The sequence below is a fragment of the Periplaneta americana genome, chromosome 10 (assembly GCF_040183065.1).
Source record: "Periplaneta americana isolate PAMFEO1 chromosome 10, P.americana_PAMFEO1_priV1, whole genome shotgun sequence".
Taxonomy (NCBI): Eukaryota; Metazoa; Arthropoda; class Insecta; order Blattodea; family Blattidae; genus Periplaneta; species Periplaneta americana.
In genome coordinates this window covers 75,702,471-75,720,728 of record NC_091126.1, presented here as the reverse complement: position 1 = coordinate 75,720,728, position 18,258 = coordinate 75,702,471, and the positions used below count along the sequence as shown (strand labels likewise).

Sequence of the window (18,258 nt, the reverse complement as noted above, 5' to 3'; positions counted from 1 at the left end):
ATACGTTATTGCTAGGCGTATTAGTTTTTAACTGGGTTTGAAACGGAATTGTATTGCTTTTATCCGCACTTAGTTTAAGTTCATTACTAGTGAACCATTTATTTGGTTTATCGTTTGTCTTCGAAATAGGCCTACTTTTTATGAGCTACAGCTCATCGTCTTCTTCTATAAGCAGTAGGCCTAAGGGCACAAGGAGGAGAAATAAAAGATGCCACTGTCTCAATACAATTTTCATATTTTATTGCTCTTAGTTTTTCACTAGGTTTGAAACGGAATTGTAGTGGTTTTATCCGTATTTAATTTAAGTCCATTACTAGTGAACCATTTATTTGGTTAATCGTTTGTCTTCAAAATAGGCCTACTTTTTATAAGCTACAGCATATCGTCTTCTTCTATAAGCAGTAAGGAAGGACACAAGAAGTGTCGTGAACACAAAAGCTATGCTCGGAGGGACACATTTTGTCTCATTTCACATTTATTACCCACTGTTTCAACCAGTTCTTTTTTTTTCAAAGAGAATCTGCAAAGAAAAGAAAAATACTGTAGTATACACGGTATGTATGCCGGGTTTTGTTACACATTTACGCATGAAAAAAAATGCTGCTAATTAACAAAACTATGGATTTAACTTCATAAAATTTACCTGGAATATGATATATCAGTTGGTTTTTTTCTTTTGATATTGCAGTTACATGCAGCACACACAACAAGCATGTTTTTTTTTTTTTTTGTTCTTTTTTTTTCGTAGTTCTTACCTCCGTATACACAACGTTGTAAGCAGACGAATTTTTACAACGGTAGTCGCTTATTTCATATCTGCCGCGTTTCGCGGTGGCACCGCAAAGAGCGCTGTACAGGACAACTTGGCCGCTCTATACTCTCTAACTCGTTGATCGCGACACCCTTATTTGTTTTTATTATTAATAATATAATAATAACAACCAGTGCTTTTCTTCTGGAGGAAAATTTGGTGGAACTCTGTGTAGAATATTTTATAGCGGACAGGGAGATGATTACTGTTCATTGCACGGGAATTTTGTCATTTTTAACCTCCTTTTCGTCCAATGAAGACTTACAAGGTCTAAGCAGAATTAAAAGAAAAGTTATATTAAAAACATAGTTATTCACACATATTTTGGTTTCATGATGAAAAATGCAAGAAAAAGGTGCTGGAACGCCTTTCAGGCGCGTTCAACCAGAAGAAAAAGTATTGGTAACAATTTATTTGTATAGTCAGACATCCAGTGTTGTAGATAGGTCAATATTAACACACAATCGAAAATTCTAAAAAAAAAAAATAATAATAATAAAAATAAGCAGCAACTTGAGTGGCATTAGAAAAAAACTAAGGTATGTGTCAAACATTCCAACCTATCTATGCTGGATGTCCGATAAAAGATTGTCTTTTTTAAAACTCACCTACTTAAATTAATGTGAAGTCTGCGCTTGGTGGGTTGCACAGAATTTCTCTATACGTGGCCTTCTGGTTGACAGACCAACAAGTAAATCGTCTTCAAGATGCAGCAGTTTGTTCCATTGTTTAGATTTCACTATTTTCATGGTAGAAAATGCTGATTCACACAATTATGACGTTGAAAATGGCAATTATAAATATTTTTTTACTTTATTCGGCACCATCGACTGATTTGACAAAACATTTCCGCATATAAGACACTCGGGATTTTGTTTATATTCGTCGTCAAGCCACGTAAAAGAATATTGCAAGTATTCATCACTATATTTAAGAAACGCAGTACTTTTTTGTGAACCCTGAAGGGAATTTTCCCTCACATTATTTGAATTATCACTACTGTCATCTAAACCAGAACTTGATTCAGATTGTCTTTTTTGAATTAAAAATTTGTCCATGATAAAATCTAAATAAAACACTTTTGATAAAATAGTCGCACTATCACCTGCTCAAACTGACCAATATGTTCTGACGATTCTGAATTCTGTTTATTACTAAGTGGGAAGAGTAAACGAATTACTAAGCATTGTTGCAGTGTTCACTTTCATTCGAATTATCACCAGGCAGAAAAATTTAACTCAGCATTGTTTCAGGTGTTCACGTTTCATTGGTAAAGTCTGCCTCAAAATAAAATGTACCGTATCAAAAACTTCGTTGCAAATTTAAAAATGAGTTGTAAAGAGACTTTCTAGATAGCATAAAATTTATTTTTCAATTTCAAAATTTCGCGACACACCCCATGGGACTGCACGACACACCGATTGGGAACCACCGGTTTAAGGCATCAAAATAAAAAGTTTGTAATATTTTAAATTATTAAGTCCATCTAATGCTATGGCCCAGAACCTTGTGTTTGTATTTCTAAGTGTATAATCAAACAGGTTCTAAAGGAGAATCTTACTACTGGGAACCTGGAGATCTGCAATAGCTGTGAGACAGGCTAAACTCATTGGAGAACCAAAACCTGTCTCAACTGAACAACTCCTGATTTTGAAAAGGATAATTTTTCTAAGATGGGTTACAGGGCTTTTGACTGGCATTGCCATCTAAATAAGCACCTTCACATTTTGGGCCTTTGTGATGCCTCAACTTGTAGGAAATGTGGGATGGAGGTTGAGTTATAAGCGCACATTTTGCTGGATTGCCCACTTTTAAGCCAAGTCAAACATCGTTTTCGGAAAACATATATTGTCTCCTGAGGAAATTCAGGAAATTAAACCCAGCAGTATCGAAGGCCTGTGTCGCATTGCGGTCTTCTGGGTTGATTTCCAGTTCTTAGGGTGCATAATGGGCATTTTGTGTCTAAGTCCTATAGTTTAGTAGCCTTAAATCAGAAGAATAGATATTAAGTATCTGCCTGTAGTTCAACTTGACACAAAGGATTCACACTCTTCTGTGTTCGATCCCAATTATTTAAGTACACTATGTGCAACATGACCACCAATACAAATCAAAACTCCCTGTTTATTTCTGTCAATTTCAACTCTATGTAGGCCTATATGGTCTAATGTACCATCAAACTTATCCAATACACTGTCTGATACATTCTGAACAGCAGAGATATTTATATCTGAACAAGATGATACAAATGAAGTTATTGATAATTCTCCTAATGAAAATGATTTCATTCTTAGAACACTACTTCAAAATGATGTTTATCAAGTGCAACAACAGTAGCTAAACGTTCACTGGGGTACTGTTTTCTGTGGTAAAAATTTAGTTAAATAGGAGGGAAGACTTTTAAAAAATCGTTTGATATGCTCCTTGAGGTTTCAATGTTTTCTAGCCACATTATAAACGAACTGTCCACACATGGAAATCTATCTTCTCTGGTAACGAAATCGGAATCAAAATGTTTTATACAAACCACTGAGTTACTTATTTGGTTAAAATGTCCACTTAACCCTTAAATCTTTATCTTTCGGAAACAAAAATACATGTACAAATAAACTTTCTTTGTCATAATTCGATTTAAAATCTGGAACACTGCACTTGGGAAGCATTTTAAGGTTAAGTTTGGTAACAACATAATAACACTTTCAAACGTTGTTCACTATGAAAGCAATTATGTCAATTATAAGATCACAACTCCCTTACAATATGTCAACTTATTAACCCCCACAACGATTACACTAGAGACAAATTATACAAGAAGCAATGAACAGTCATCCTATGTTCACATGATTTCACAAGTGCGTCACCACACCAGCCGTCCACCATGTTCACTCAGTGTTGCCAATCCGTCAAATCAAATATCACGAAGTAATAGTACAAAAATCACCAAAATATACATTTTACTAATTTTACTTTATGGGAGCATTTGTGTTAAATTACAAATGAAAGATATGTCCAATGATTCCGAAATTATATTTCTACCTCAAGCCTTAGAACATTTCCTCACCTCCCATTTCTTTAAAGATGACATCCTTCTCTCGAGAAATTGTCAAATTACCAATTTACTTATAACTATATCTTCTAGTAAATTGTAGCTATGCCAGCATTTGTCGATTCTTTGAAGGCCAATTTTATGCACATAATAGTATAAAGTGTTGCAATTTTCATTCCATTTCTCAAATTCGGTTTGTCAGAGTTTTTTGAGCAATTTTTATTGCGGCACAAATCGGCACCAAAATTACCGGAAATAATAATAATAATAATAATAATAATAATAATAATAATAATAATATTAATAATAATTACAATAATAATTATAATAATATTAATAATAATGACAGACAGATAGATAGATAGATAGATAGATAGATAGATAGATAGATAGATAGATAGATAGATAGATAGATAGATAGATAGATAGATAGATAGATAGATAGATAGATAGATAGATAGATAGATAGATAGATAGATAGATAGATAGATGGGTGGGTGGGTGGGTGGGTGGGTGGGTGGGTGGGTGGGTGGGTGGGTGGGTGGGTGGGTGGGTGGGTGGGTGGGTGGGTGGGTGGGTGGGTGGATGGATGGATGGATGGATGGATGGATGGATGGATGGATGGATGGATGGATGGATGGATGGATGGATGGATAGATAGATAGATAGATAGATAGATAGATAGATAGATAGATAGATAGATAGATAGATAGATAGATAGATAGATAGATAGATAGATAGATAGATAGATAGATAGATAGATAGATAGATAGATAGATAGATAGATAGATAGTTGATCCATTCATGCGCGTCACTAATTAGATGACGAGGCATAATAATAATAATTATTATTATTATTATTATTATTATTGTTGTTGTTGTTGGTGAACTCGCGGATGACACGGCAGAGCACTTCACAAAAAACCGTCCCGATAGCTCTTGCTATGGTCACGTGAAATTTCTCTGTGCGGAGGATAACTTCAGATTCTTAACATTTCTGGCCGATGTACTGTTCGTCGTCAGCAGGTAAAAGCACTTCAGTCAAATTCTACCGATATTGTTGACATGGCTAGATTAACTGAATCCGTGAAGTCAAAAATATCATCTTTCCTTAAAGATCCCATCTTGGGAGGTTGGACATCGACACTCGCAGAAAGCATTACTGTACTCCCATGTGGTTTGAGACAGCTGAAGAGCGTTGATCTGACTTCCGGATCTGATTGCGGCTCCGGATCATCACGACCAAAAAGAAGTAAGGGACACAATCTCAATGTTACTGATAACAGGAACTTAATTCCATATACGTGGAGGTGAAAGAGGGCCTCATAAATTTCTTAAGCGACCGTTTCAATCTAGATGAAAGAATGATTGACATTTTGAAGCCGTTTTGCGACCTGTCCAAGGATGCAGATATAGCGGCAGTATTTAATACCATTGACAGTGATCTCGATCTGTCAGAAATAGACCTTCAGTATCGAGATAGTAAGGGTTTGCCAAATATAAACATTCACCACGGCAAAACACTTGCAGAAAATGTGAAATATTTTGCCTCTTCAGCGAATTACAAAAATCTAGCAACTCTTTTTGCTCGTATCCTTGTGGCTAAGCCTCACAGTGCTGATGTGGAGAGACTTGTGAGCTTGAAGTGTACGAAACGTGCCAGAATGAGTACTGAAACCGAGAACCTTTATTTCTTTGTTCACTATAACATGCCACCTCTGGTTGAATGGAATCCTTGGGAAGTAGTACTGTTCTGGCTCCGGAAATGTGAACGATGTACCTACGATCGTCCGTAGCTGTCACAAGAGTACTACACTGGCATTTTCAGCTGTGCCGAGAAAAGTCAAGGAGACAGCCCATAGAAAGATAACGCCACAAAAACAAATAAAAAGACATTCTAAGATACTGCTGGCTGTTACGTGTTAATTTCTTACATCAATTTTGCATAATTATGCTATAATTGTTTACATAACTTGTACTTTTGTTTATTGTAACTGTGTGTAACTTTCACAATGCACATTTCCATGAATACAAGGCTATTGCTTTCACTTGGTATCTGTTGTCTTTTAACTTCTATTACTGCACAAAAATTTGTTTTATTGCTGCACAAATTGGTTTATTACTGCACAAATTATGTATGACTGCACACTAAAAAAAACTCTGAGGTTTGGTAAAATGCATTAATTGAAGACAAGTTCAATATCAGCATTTGACAATGGAGGAGTTAGAAATAATAAAGTATGTTATGTGTAGGAATTTTCACAAACAGTAACAGTGAACTCCACACTGCACTTTTCTTATGAAGTACCGTAGAAGTTAAAAAAAAAAGGTCGTTGCGTAGGGAAAAGTTCGGCAGCTGATTAAAATAAAAGCGAACTGCTAATGAAACAAAACAGAGATGCAGTGACTTCTGTACCTCTTCGTTTCTATTTTCCGTTTTTTTTAATGCTCATGACATAATTCCTGTTCTGTGAGTTGATACAGTGATGATAGGAAGGGAAATCCCCACGTGGAAACGTGACACCCCAGATTTAAATTGGATAAAGGGTCACACATTGTTTTGAAACACTGAGTAATGCCTACCATTTCCCAGTCAATTAATATTTGATGTTAAATAAATGAAAAAGCAGAATAAATCAAATATTAATTTTGTGCGTCCAATACCTGCGATTTATCACTAGACTTACTTTAAAAAGCCACCGGCGTGGCTCAGTCGGTTAAGGAGCTTTCCTGTCGGTCTGAAGTTGCGCTCGGGTGCGGGTTCGATCCCCGCTTGGATTGATTACCTGGTTGGGTTTTTCCGAGGTTTTACCCAACCGTAAGGTGATTTCCAGGTAATCTATTACGAATCCTCGGCCTCTTCTCGCCAAATAACATCTCGCTATCACCAATCTTATCGACGTTAAATAACTTCGTAGTTGATACAGCGTCGTTAAATAACCAACTTAACAAAACTTACTCTAAAATCACCAGAATTTCGACATGTCGCTAAATGACATTTTTTGACACCAAATGGCTTCCCAAAAGCACCAGATCGTGACAAAAGCACCAACATGGCAACACTTTGTTTACTCACGTTTCCAGTGTCAGGTCCAGTAGCATTTAGAAGGTCCTTATGTAGTGCACTTAGGGATGTCCTGCACAAGGTTTACGCTCTCAGAGACGGCTCAGAGCTTGCGAGCGAAATGCAGATATTGGCTGCGCTCTGTAACAGGGTGGACTGGAAGAAGGAGTGATCTCGTAAAAAATGTACACAAAAGAAAGCAATAGTACGAGTGTTCATGAAATGAATTCCCGTTCAATGTTTACAAAACTATCTTGGACTATTATTAATTAATAAAGAAATATTTACTTTACAGAAATAATAGAAATTCTATAGCTACTTAAATATACAATATCATGTTGGTATATTTTTATTTATCAGTACATGAAAAGGGGCTTTTATGCTGTTGGCAGCTGAAAGGAACAGTAATGATCGTAACGAAACATCAGTTACAGATGTTCTATCAGTCTTACTTATCATCTCTATCTGAAGCTGATAATACTCTTTGGTACGCTACAAAGCGTATTCTACGCGAGCCAACAGTCATCCCGACACTTCGGTTAGACTCTCAAATAGCCACAGACACAGAGTCGAAATGTAACTTGCTTGCATCTTATTACCAACATGTATTCACCACAAACGAGAATAAAAATGAACAGACTACCTCTGAATTAGAAAAAGAACTTATAGAAAATATTAATAAAGCGACTGTCCCAGAGAAAATTTCCTATACTATTCCACAAGAATTGTCTCACTTCATTCAAAGGCTTCCAAATAAAAAATCTCCAGGCCATGATCTTATACTCAACATTGTACTAAAGAAGCTCACCAACAAAGCTCTTACTTACTTGACGATAATTTTCAATGCTGCCCTTTTAATTGGGTACTTTCCTCGAGCCTGGAAGCTTGCTGAAATCATTGTTTTCCATAAGCCTAACAAACCTAAGCACTTGCCATCAAGTTATCGACCTATTAGCTTACTGCCTACGCTATTGAAATTGTTTGAGAAGGTTATTCATCATCGCATTTGTAAATTTACGTTCCAAAACAAGATAATACCAGACTTTCAGTTTGGCTTTCGTCAAAAACATTCTACAACACACCAACTGCAAAGAGTCACTGAATCCATTATAAAAGGCTTTGAAGAAAAACAGTATACTGCCACTATGTTTCTGGATATTGCCCAAGCATTTCATACTGTTTGGCATGATGGTTTAATGCTAAAATTATATAGAATTGGTTTTCCTGACTATCTCACACGCATCGTGAAAAGTTTTTTATCCGAGCGTCAGTACTCAGTACGTATAGATGGCATTAAATCAACGCTTCGTCCAGTTTTAGCCGGAGTACCACAAGGATCTATACTGTCACCACTTCTCTTCAATATCTTCACATATGACATTCCATGTTTACAACCGTCACACATAGCTATGTATGCTGACGATACAATTCTCTTTTATTCTCATAGTAACCTAAATACTGCAATCAGCACTCTTCAGACATCCTTACAGGAGCTGTCTAAATGGTTCTCTGACTGGAGATTACTACTTAACATTACCAAGACAGAAGCTAAAATCTTCTCTTTAAGGCCTATTCATAATCCACCTCCTTTGGTTCTTCTAAATGAACAAGTTACATGGCTCTCTAGTCAAGAAGCTGTCAAATATTTGGGAATATTATTAGACACGAAACTCACATGGAATGCCCATATAACTCGCATTGTTACACTAACCTCTTCTAGAATTCGAAAATTATACCCTTTGGTTAATAGACGTTCACAAATTGGATTGGACTGTTCAATGCTACTCTACACCTCGCTTGTACGACCTCTTTTAACTTATGCAGAGCCAGTGTAGGGGACTGCAAATAAGACACACATGCATCGCCTACAAGTTCCTGCGTACTGCAACAAATGCCCCCGGGTTTGTAAGAAATCAACAACTGCATCAAGAATTGGGAATTCTTCCACTAGAACAGAACAGTACATCCATTCAATGTCAAAATCTTTCTTCAACAAACTTCCCGGTGTTCCTGGAGCTCTGACATATAACATTGGAGCAAGATCTTGTCAGCCATCTCGACTTAAAAGAAAACTCCCTCAAGACATCCTTCTTAGTGATACTGACGACTCTTCATAACTTAACACAGAAAATCATCATATTTTTGTTCATATAATTCACAAAAAAGTTTAATTAATTAATTTAAATTAATTAGAGGAGCCTTTAGAGCCAACCTCAGCATGATATTCTGCATGTGATATTCCATAATTTAACAGTGGTCTGTATAGCAAGTTTGCTGGTCGACCAATATTAAACATAAAAAAGTTACAGATGTTCGATGCCTGCCTTTATTAAAGTTGATTATAGAAAACAATTGCTCACAAATATAAATGTTGAGCCAAACATAGCAATCATTTTCACAGCCAGCCTGTGTAGTCGTGGATATTATTGCTGAGGTTCAGTCTTGTAAAACTCAAGCAGGCTAGTAGTATTATTCAAACGGTCTTTAGCCCTTAGGACACGTTGAAGATCAATAAGTTCAAGCTTTAAATTGTTAAATGATATGTTTGATTTAACTACGCTCGCAACTGCCGAGGTTATATCAGCGTCGCCGGTGTATCGAAAGGAGTTCTTTCACATGCCAGTAAATCTACTGACATGAGCCTGTCGCCTTTAAGTACACTTAAATGCCATCGACCTGGCCCGAAATCGAACCCGCAACCTAGGGCATAGAAGGCCAGCGCTATACCAACTGCGCCAACCAGGCCGACCTATAAATCGTATGAGAGTGTTTCAACTGGTGTTGAAGGAATTTATTATGATAACTTTAAACTTCTTTCCAGTTAAGACAAGATCTTGGAATCTAGAAATATTCATTTTGAATTTCAATTAATATTTGCACTTAATCGTTTAACATGACTTCATCACGAGCAGTTGCTATCGTTCGAAAGTGAGCCATATTACCTTCCCGAAACTGACTTACGAAAAGTGTAAGTTTACGACTGAAATCCCGTAATTTATTCAACATATCAACAATGAGCTGGCCTTTTCCCTGAAAAGAGATATTTAAATTGTTGAATATTAAATTCTAATGTACTGTACTTCATGTAATAATGCAACTTTCAACTCCTGAACCTTTTTACTGCGATCTTCACTAACAAAACCATCGTATCTGTATGTGTGGACTAGTAATGACGCATTATATCAGTCATGACAACTGATGCCCATAGGCGCAAGCGTGCGCTTTAGAGCTCAGAAGAGCCTAAGCGCTTTACAGCGGAGAGGAAAAAGACAGAAGAAAGATGTAGTATATGCCGCTTAGTCGCGTTATATACAGGGATGGCCAGCACATTCAATGGATAATGGGAAGAGATATTATTAAAACTGTATCCATGTTAATGTTTATATTTGTCTGAGAAGTATAAGTGCATTGTAAGAATGTACGTTTTAATTTTAATGCTCATTTTTACGAGTTTGTTTTTTTTTTTTTTTAATGAATATCTTCTCAACTTCTTTTTACAGAAAAGTGACATTTTCAGTTATGTTTATTTAGTAGCCTAACAGGTACTGAAACAATTTTTTTTTTCGTAAATCTAATATATCGTAAATACGTAATATAGAAGATAGAGTATTGAAAATTGTGAAAATATTTGTAACGAAATGAATTAACAAAACATCTACTATTACATCATAAACAAAAGATACGTGCCCATGTGTTGTAAAAACGTCAACTCTATAGTTTCAGCAGATTTTTAGAAAATAATTTAATATTCTGATGATAGGAAGTTGCGCACCAATATCGCCTTAAAAGCATAATGCGATAATAGTTTTGTTATGTAATATTAGTTACAGTTAAAACATATACCTAGGTAACTTTACTTTGTATTATAATATTGTTTTGATTAGTTTATTGATTAGTTTAAGACTAAAGATACCATCTATATCGATTCCAACTTACCATTATTGTCATACTCAATCTCATTTTTTGGAATATCACTTTCTTTATGAATGCTGTGTTTTATCCACTTAATATATTATAATTGTACAACTATGGAATTTATGTGAATATTCCTTCTTAACTCTTTATTACGTTATTAACATTTAAAATGCAAGTGGAATATTAAGAAATTGGTGTTAGTACTTTTGTTTTACAGACAATAAATAAAATATCAAACAGAAAGAAGCCATATAAAAATAACGACACAAAATTTCATGTTCAGTTTGAAGTTTGTGCACCACTGTTTTCTTAATCCAATAGGCTGCTTATTCATATACATAATTCTACCTCCTTCCATACCTAGCTAGCACTTGATGCCCGCGCACGATTTCAAAGTGAGAAAATGCGCTTGCTTTGACATAACTGAATTATATTATGTTTTCCTCTTTCTTTCAAACGTTTGTGGGACTGAGTATTGGCGCCAGCTGCTGTGAAAAAATAAGCATCTTCCCATGCAATATTGAAAGAATTTGCCTGATGTTCACTTCTCCGTCTTTTACATTCCGCCATTATGTAACCTTACATAGGCAAAGTGAAATAGCTACTGATAATACAAGTCACACCAGATAGCTGCGTGGACTATCCTCTACCTATAGTAGACCTACATCATTCCGATGTACCTTTCCGCCTAGGTCATATATATCCAAATTGCTCCGCATTATAGGCTTTGACGGTAGCAACTTTTGTCAGGTTTACTATGCTGCCATCTAGTTGTTACATAAGGAGTCACGTCATACCTCCCATTTTAATTGCATTAGCGACTGTACTGCCATCTCACGGACGGGTGGCGATCCTGGCGGTTGTTCTCTTCAAAGTGCAACCGATTTTAACATAGGAATGAGCAATCTATATGTGATCTGGGCTTTCCGGCGAGCTATTAGACGACGCGCGCTTATGCTTGTGCTTGTGCGTGCCGTTTGTGCAGTCCTGGTTTAAAGTGACCAGACGCCCTCTTTTGTCCGGACATATCCTCCTTTTTAGGTCTTTGTCCAGGGTCCGAGCGGATTTTTAAACAATTAAGAAATGTCCTCCTTTTCGTAAATTCTTTGCCTGATATTTTGAAATTACCGGATTTGACTCCTTTTTAAAGTAATTTGCTTGTAAGTGGCAGCAGCATCGACGGAATATACTCTTTGCCAACGTTCATAATTCTCTTTGCTTACAACGTAATATTACAGTCTTGGGATGATTTTTTTTCCAATTCTCGCGTTAGTTGTTAGCCGCTTGGAGCGCTGTGAGTACTAGGAGCAATAGACTGTGCCACAGCCATCGTGATACAGGCCGTAAGGCAGACCATGTAACTCGCTTAACCCGATCACGAAGGGCGCCGTTTCAACTATATAAATTATTTGGAATGCATAAACAGTAACATATGTTTCTCTAAAATGTAGTGTAATTTCATTAATAAAATTTAAAACAATGATTATGAGACACTTCAGACATAAATCACTTGCAAGTTAAGATGTAATATTTTTTATGGTGTGAGAATGACGTTGTTCGTATGTGTAAAACCTGCCTTTATTTCGAGTAAATATTGCGAAATTCTTGTACATTAATTTATGCACGATTCAATAATTTTCAATTGCACCGCATGAATATTTAGATATGTTGAAATTATAGGTTATGTTTACTGTACCAGTTGCCCCTTCCTGTCTAAATTCAGTGATCTTCAATGCCTTGCCATTCATATGAAAATTATAGGTTATGGTTACTATATTTAACTTATATTCCTAAATTCGCAATTATACATTATAATTAAGCATAATCTCATGTATGATACTCCGGACATTCAATTTCTTTGTATTTTAATACTACAATTGAGTAGCCAATTTGCAAAACCAGCTATTTGCAAGTTACACGAATTTTGGCAAATGAGGAAAATTGTGTAAAAACTTATCCGCAGATGCTAGAGGCATGATTTCTAGTTTAAATAATGGGGAAAAAATATTTAGTCTATCTTCCTACAGCTCAGAAATATATGATTAATAGGTAATTAGTTATTTTGTATATTAATTTGCAAATAGCAGGTTTTGCAGCCGAACAGAGCAGTTAGCAGGATTTGCAACTCTATAGGTAGCCATATTAACGATACATTAGTTTGCAAAACCTGGTATTTGATCAATGTTAACAGTTTATCTGACAAGACTAACTTGGAAACAAACTGACGGTAGAAGAGAATATTCTTATTTTCGTTACATACCTAAATATTATCAAACACACAAATATTGTACTATAAAATAGTAAAAAAGAGAATAGAATACTAATGGTATAGTTTGAAGGTTTCCTTATGTACTACTGTTTGTGAAAAGTGCAACACCCAGAAAGAATGGACCGAACGAACCCAAACTCGGGAGATGTGTAAAACAGAGTACCAAATGTAGTGTGTTCGTACGAGTCCCGCTTCAACTTGTCCTGCAGTGATGGTCACATACGTGTTAAGCGCTACCGTGGTGAACGCAGTCTGAGAGACTGCATTGTTGAGCGGCATTGCGGACAAGTTCCTAGTGTGATACAATATGCGATCTCGCTTCCTACGTATTCAGGACAATCTGAATTTCAACCGCTACATTAGAGAGGTCTTAGAGTCCGAGGTACTGCCCCTCCCTCAGGCAACTCCACATGCCATATTTCAGCAGGACAATGTCCGGTCACATGTGGCGAGGATTGTGCAAGTCTTCTTCGAAGAACGACAGATATCACTGCTTTCCTGGCCAGCACGTTCGCCAGATATTTCGCCCATCGAACATGTCTGGGATATGGTTGGTCGGCAACTTGTTCGTCATGGTCCTCCAGCACACACTCTTGGAAGCTTTGTGGACTCGCATACAAACTGCGTGGAGGGAGATTCCCCAGGAACATATCCAGGAACTCTTTGATTCCATACCACGACGCTTAGAAGCTCTGATTGCAGAGCATGGAGGCTTCACTCCATACTGAAATCATTCAGATCAGGTACAGTTCTGTAATTCTAATCCTTTGTGTATTGTCATGTATCTAAACTGTGATATCAATTTCATTTCAGTCACATGTATCCTTCTTGGTGTTGCAATTTCTACAAACATCAATGTAATATAACACTTTACAAAATGTTCAGTTCATCCTCATCCATGGTTCGAAGTCCACTGCATCCGTATGTTCATACTCATCTTCACTAAGGTCTGCAACAGCAAGGTCTTGCTGCTGGTTGAACATTTCTGTGTAGAATGTCAGGTTTGCATTCCGAAACCAGTCCTACCCGAAGTGCAATTCCAGAAGTCTTTCAATGTCCCTGATGTTTGCTTCTTTAAGGATGGCACCCATTGCAATGTAGTCCTTTTGGAAATGTTTACCTTTATTGTTTTAACTTTTGGATTCGTCTTTTCACTGGTACCACTCTCTTCATCATCTGTATCTTCTCCCTCAACACTAACAGAGTTATTGAAACAGGATACACCATATCCATCCACATTCATTTCGGCAAAAGTCGAAAAAACTGCAAGATAATTATAGTAACCACTTCAAGACTTCAACACACTTAACATAAAAGGTTAGAAGACTCCGATAAAGCGCAGGCAGAATCTCTCAGCTGATGTCTTAAATGCAGCAGTATAGTCAATTTAACTATACGAGCAAAAAGTAGCTTTATTATCAGCGTCTAATAATATCTTATTTGTTATTTTAGTATGCTCAATGTAATCCTTATGGAGATCGAAATAGCAGCTTTTGCATCCGTAACTCTCAATATGGCCATGTTGTCTCAGTGACATTTAGCAGGGTTTGCAAAAGTAAACATGGCATTGTGCAGTTAGCAGGTATTGCATCCTTACGCTCTCCACACTTAGCAGGTTTTGCAACCGTATGCAATTTTATTTACTAGATTTAAAGGGTTTAGAGTTGGATTTGTAACCGAATGTATGGCTTATTACGTACCTAATGACGCACAGAAACCATGGTTACCATTATCTCATTTTTCATTTTTTTGACAGTTAGCTGGTTTTGCATCTGGGCTACTCAATTGAGTACTGAATTATTGTATTTATCTACTACTTAAGAGACGAAGTAAGACAATTGTACGTACACTAATTTCATAGGAGTGGTATGGTAAATGTTTTGTCTAAAATTAAAGAAGGTAGATGTGCTAAATTGAAATCACGATATAAATTATTTTTTATTAAACCTCAAAATAGCTTCAATTCTAAACTTGAAATGTTGACGCGAACAGATTATGTTAACATGTAAAATTCTCTTCACATTAAAATAACAGTTTTGTAATTGTTTCTGCAACATATTATGCAACAAGAAGTAAACGGAACTTATGGGCACATTACAATAAATAAAGCTTAGCAATAAAGTTATAATATAATATTTCACTGAGCTCCATACACTGAAATAGAAAACCCGAACAAACATTACGGCCTGGTCTAGATCGAAAAAGCATTGACTGTGCCGTATTTCGCATTTTTGTGAAAAGCTATGTAAACTGTGAAATGCTCGTTATCGGTTGTAATAACTGCAAATGGCTAAAATACAAAATAATTTGAATAATAATATGGGACAAGGAGACGTTTGTAGTACTATAAATTGTAAGAAAAATAGGTTAGGGTTATCCTTCTTCCGAAAGATCCAGGAAGGTGAGGTTATAGAATATAATATAGAGCAATTCCACGAAAATATCATACTGAGGTGAATTTCTTGAAATTGATGTAGGAGTATTTTTGTTGAAGAAATATGTTTCTTTATACTTTAAATCGCCTTATTTCGTAAGATAATGTTTAAAATACTCTTTCTTTTAGTCTATAACTTGCTGCAGATCTTGTCATATTCCAAACGCTTAAGAAAACACGTATAGATACTTATGTTTCGTGTCACAATTTGGACACGTAAATTTGTTTTATTTCGAGCCGTCTTTTTTGTATACTATATTTTGGTCTTTCCTTGAAGTAAATATGTAATTAGTTGAAGTATCCTAAGATCCTAAATAACTTAAAATCATTATAATTATTTGTACTGTAAGTTATGATCAGTCCGTCACAAGAAACATACAAAAACTCTTCCACATAGCACAATAATTGACAGATTAAAATTTCCTTTTGTATTCTGCGTTATTACTACATGACCAATAAAAAAGTATTAGAACATTTTCTTCTAAAGTGATTTCGTTTTCCGCAGCGGCATTGTGAGTGACTGACATGTCGCGCTCTCAGCTCTTATGTTGTTCATTCTCACAGCGTGCTTAGTTACTTGGAAGGCCTTGGTGAAGTTATACGTGAACTGGTGATAAGTGTGCAGTAATTATACCTGAAAAAAGCGAAATGAGATTCAGGCAGCTCATTGGAGCAATAAGCAGGTCTCAATATTTACTGCTGTTGCCTGGTTTAAACGGGAAGGTGACAGGGAAGTTCAGAAGAAATCCTCTGCATTAGTATCAGATTATGTAGCACATGACAAATAGGCTATGCAGTGAATGTTTGTCTACGAAAAGTGTTTTCGGAAATTTTGGCTACTCTTCCGAACATTGAGGTGGTAAAAATATTTTCAGATAAAGAAGCGAGTCATTTTAAACAGAAGTAGATATTGAGCAATGTGACATTGCTTGCTCGCATATTTGGATTTAACATAGAATGGAACTTCTTTCAGTCACATCATGGCAAAGGGGCCGTGGATGTGACTGGAGGCCAAGTAAAAAGGATGGCATGGATGCCTGCGAAATCGGGGAAGAAGATACAGAGCGCTACAGAATTTTGTAACATTGTGAGCAATAAAAACAACCAAATTATTGTTAAGGAGGTAGGACAGATTGAGATAGACGAAGGAAAAAAGTATCTCGAAAAACAATTTGAACGTCTTGCACCTATTCCGGCATCTCATGGAGTTCATTACGTGAAAGTGTTAGATCCCTATGTTGTAGAATATGTACAACTGTCTTGTGAACAATCAGTGCGAAAGGTCCACAGGTTCCGTGTGTGAAAATAAACTAAAGTTTGTTCAGATAACAAGTGACATATTGACAATGTTCCTGCAGTACATACTTGTTAGACTAAATAAGTGAGTCAACGAGTGCCGTGGAGTGCTTCTACGTGTTTAATTCCAATGGTTCAAATTCAATCTAAAAGTAGAACTCAACATTCTAATCTATTATTTTGAACATAATATATAACAGCCATAGGCATGGGGAATATAAACTGTGATCTGCGTCACCTTATCGTAATCGATAAGGAGGTCAGTGCCAGATGATTAGGAACGCGCTTGAATAACGTAACATACTGTCTTACGCTGGGGAGTTGATGCCATATAGTCATAAGCGCTGTCAAGGTTGCTGTGACACTCTTATAGTCCTAAAATTAAACACCAATGCATATGGCTTGTATATACAGTATGTAATCACAGAGAAAGAACTATATATGTTATTAAGTAGGCCTATGTAATACTTGTATGTGCATTAATTTGTCATTTAAGATGTATGGTTAAGCAAACTAATTTTTGTATTCTGGAAAACATATTATTCATTTAAATTAATCGTTGTGTTAATTTACTACTTATCAAGTTTCATATTATTTTGTACTATTTACGGTTCTGTAAGTGCAACTTCATTTTATAATTCAGAGATGTCAGTCAGTTACAGAATGAGATCAGCCTGTTACACATCAATTTTTCGGCCATAACTCCATTACTAATCGTGGTTTGGAGGTCGTTTTCAACTTAAACTGAAGATTACAATTTCCTTTCCGAACTATATTTTGCAAAATTGTATCAGCAATGACAATTCAGAGAAATCTGTGGAGAACCATGTTCACCCGACGAGAGAGTTGACATTTATGTCAGTCTGTTACACACACTTTGGACGTAAATAAATAGTATACTTTTCCTATTAAAGACGTTTATTTTTATATGTATCTTAAGTGTACACTTCCCTCTATAAAATCTTGCGGTGACACGGTCTAATTTCAACCCATTATACAATTTAGGCAGACATTTTGCTGTCAAAGTGTACTGTAAATGTCAGTCAGTTACACGTGGAATTGCTCTATATATTTTATGAAAATAATATATAAACCTTATGTATTTCATATTTCAATAGTGGAAGGAAGGTGTTAATTTTTTCAAAAGAACACGATATCGAAAGTAGAATACATTTTATGGTCTGCTAGGGAAAGAGTCTGTGATAAGGCGATAGTAGCGATCCTGGTGGTGAGCAACTATGCATGGACGCATATTTAAACTGTCTATGTCTGCATATTTAGTAAGTATTAAGCTTCGTGACTTCATATACTAGACTGTGGTAATATTACATTCACATATTGTGCAGTTTTTTCATGTATTTTGGAAATAATTATAGTTCCCTTGACTTTCATATGTAGGTAACTGTAAAATCATTTTATATTA

At 36.0% G+C, this 18,258-nt stretch overlaps 1 protein-coding gene across 2 annotated transcripts in view; it reads right to left on the bottom strand.

Moving 5' to 3' along the window:
- Positions 1-3,690, bottom strand: part of LOC138707797 (uncharacterized) — a 46,658-nt gene extending 42,968 nt beyond the window's left edge. The window contains exon 1 of one of the 2 annotated variants that reach the window (XM_069837726.1): positions 1,420-3,690. The gene's annotated coding sequence lies outside the window, so the exon portion shown is untranslated. The remainder of the gene's footprint in view (positions 1-1,419) is intronic. The other variant, XM_069837727.1, reaches the window with a different exon arrangement.
- Between the last annotated feature and the right edge of the window lie 14,568 nt (positions 3,691-18,258).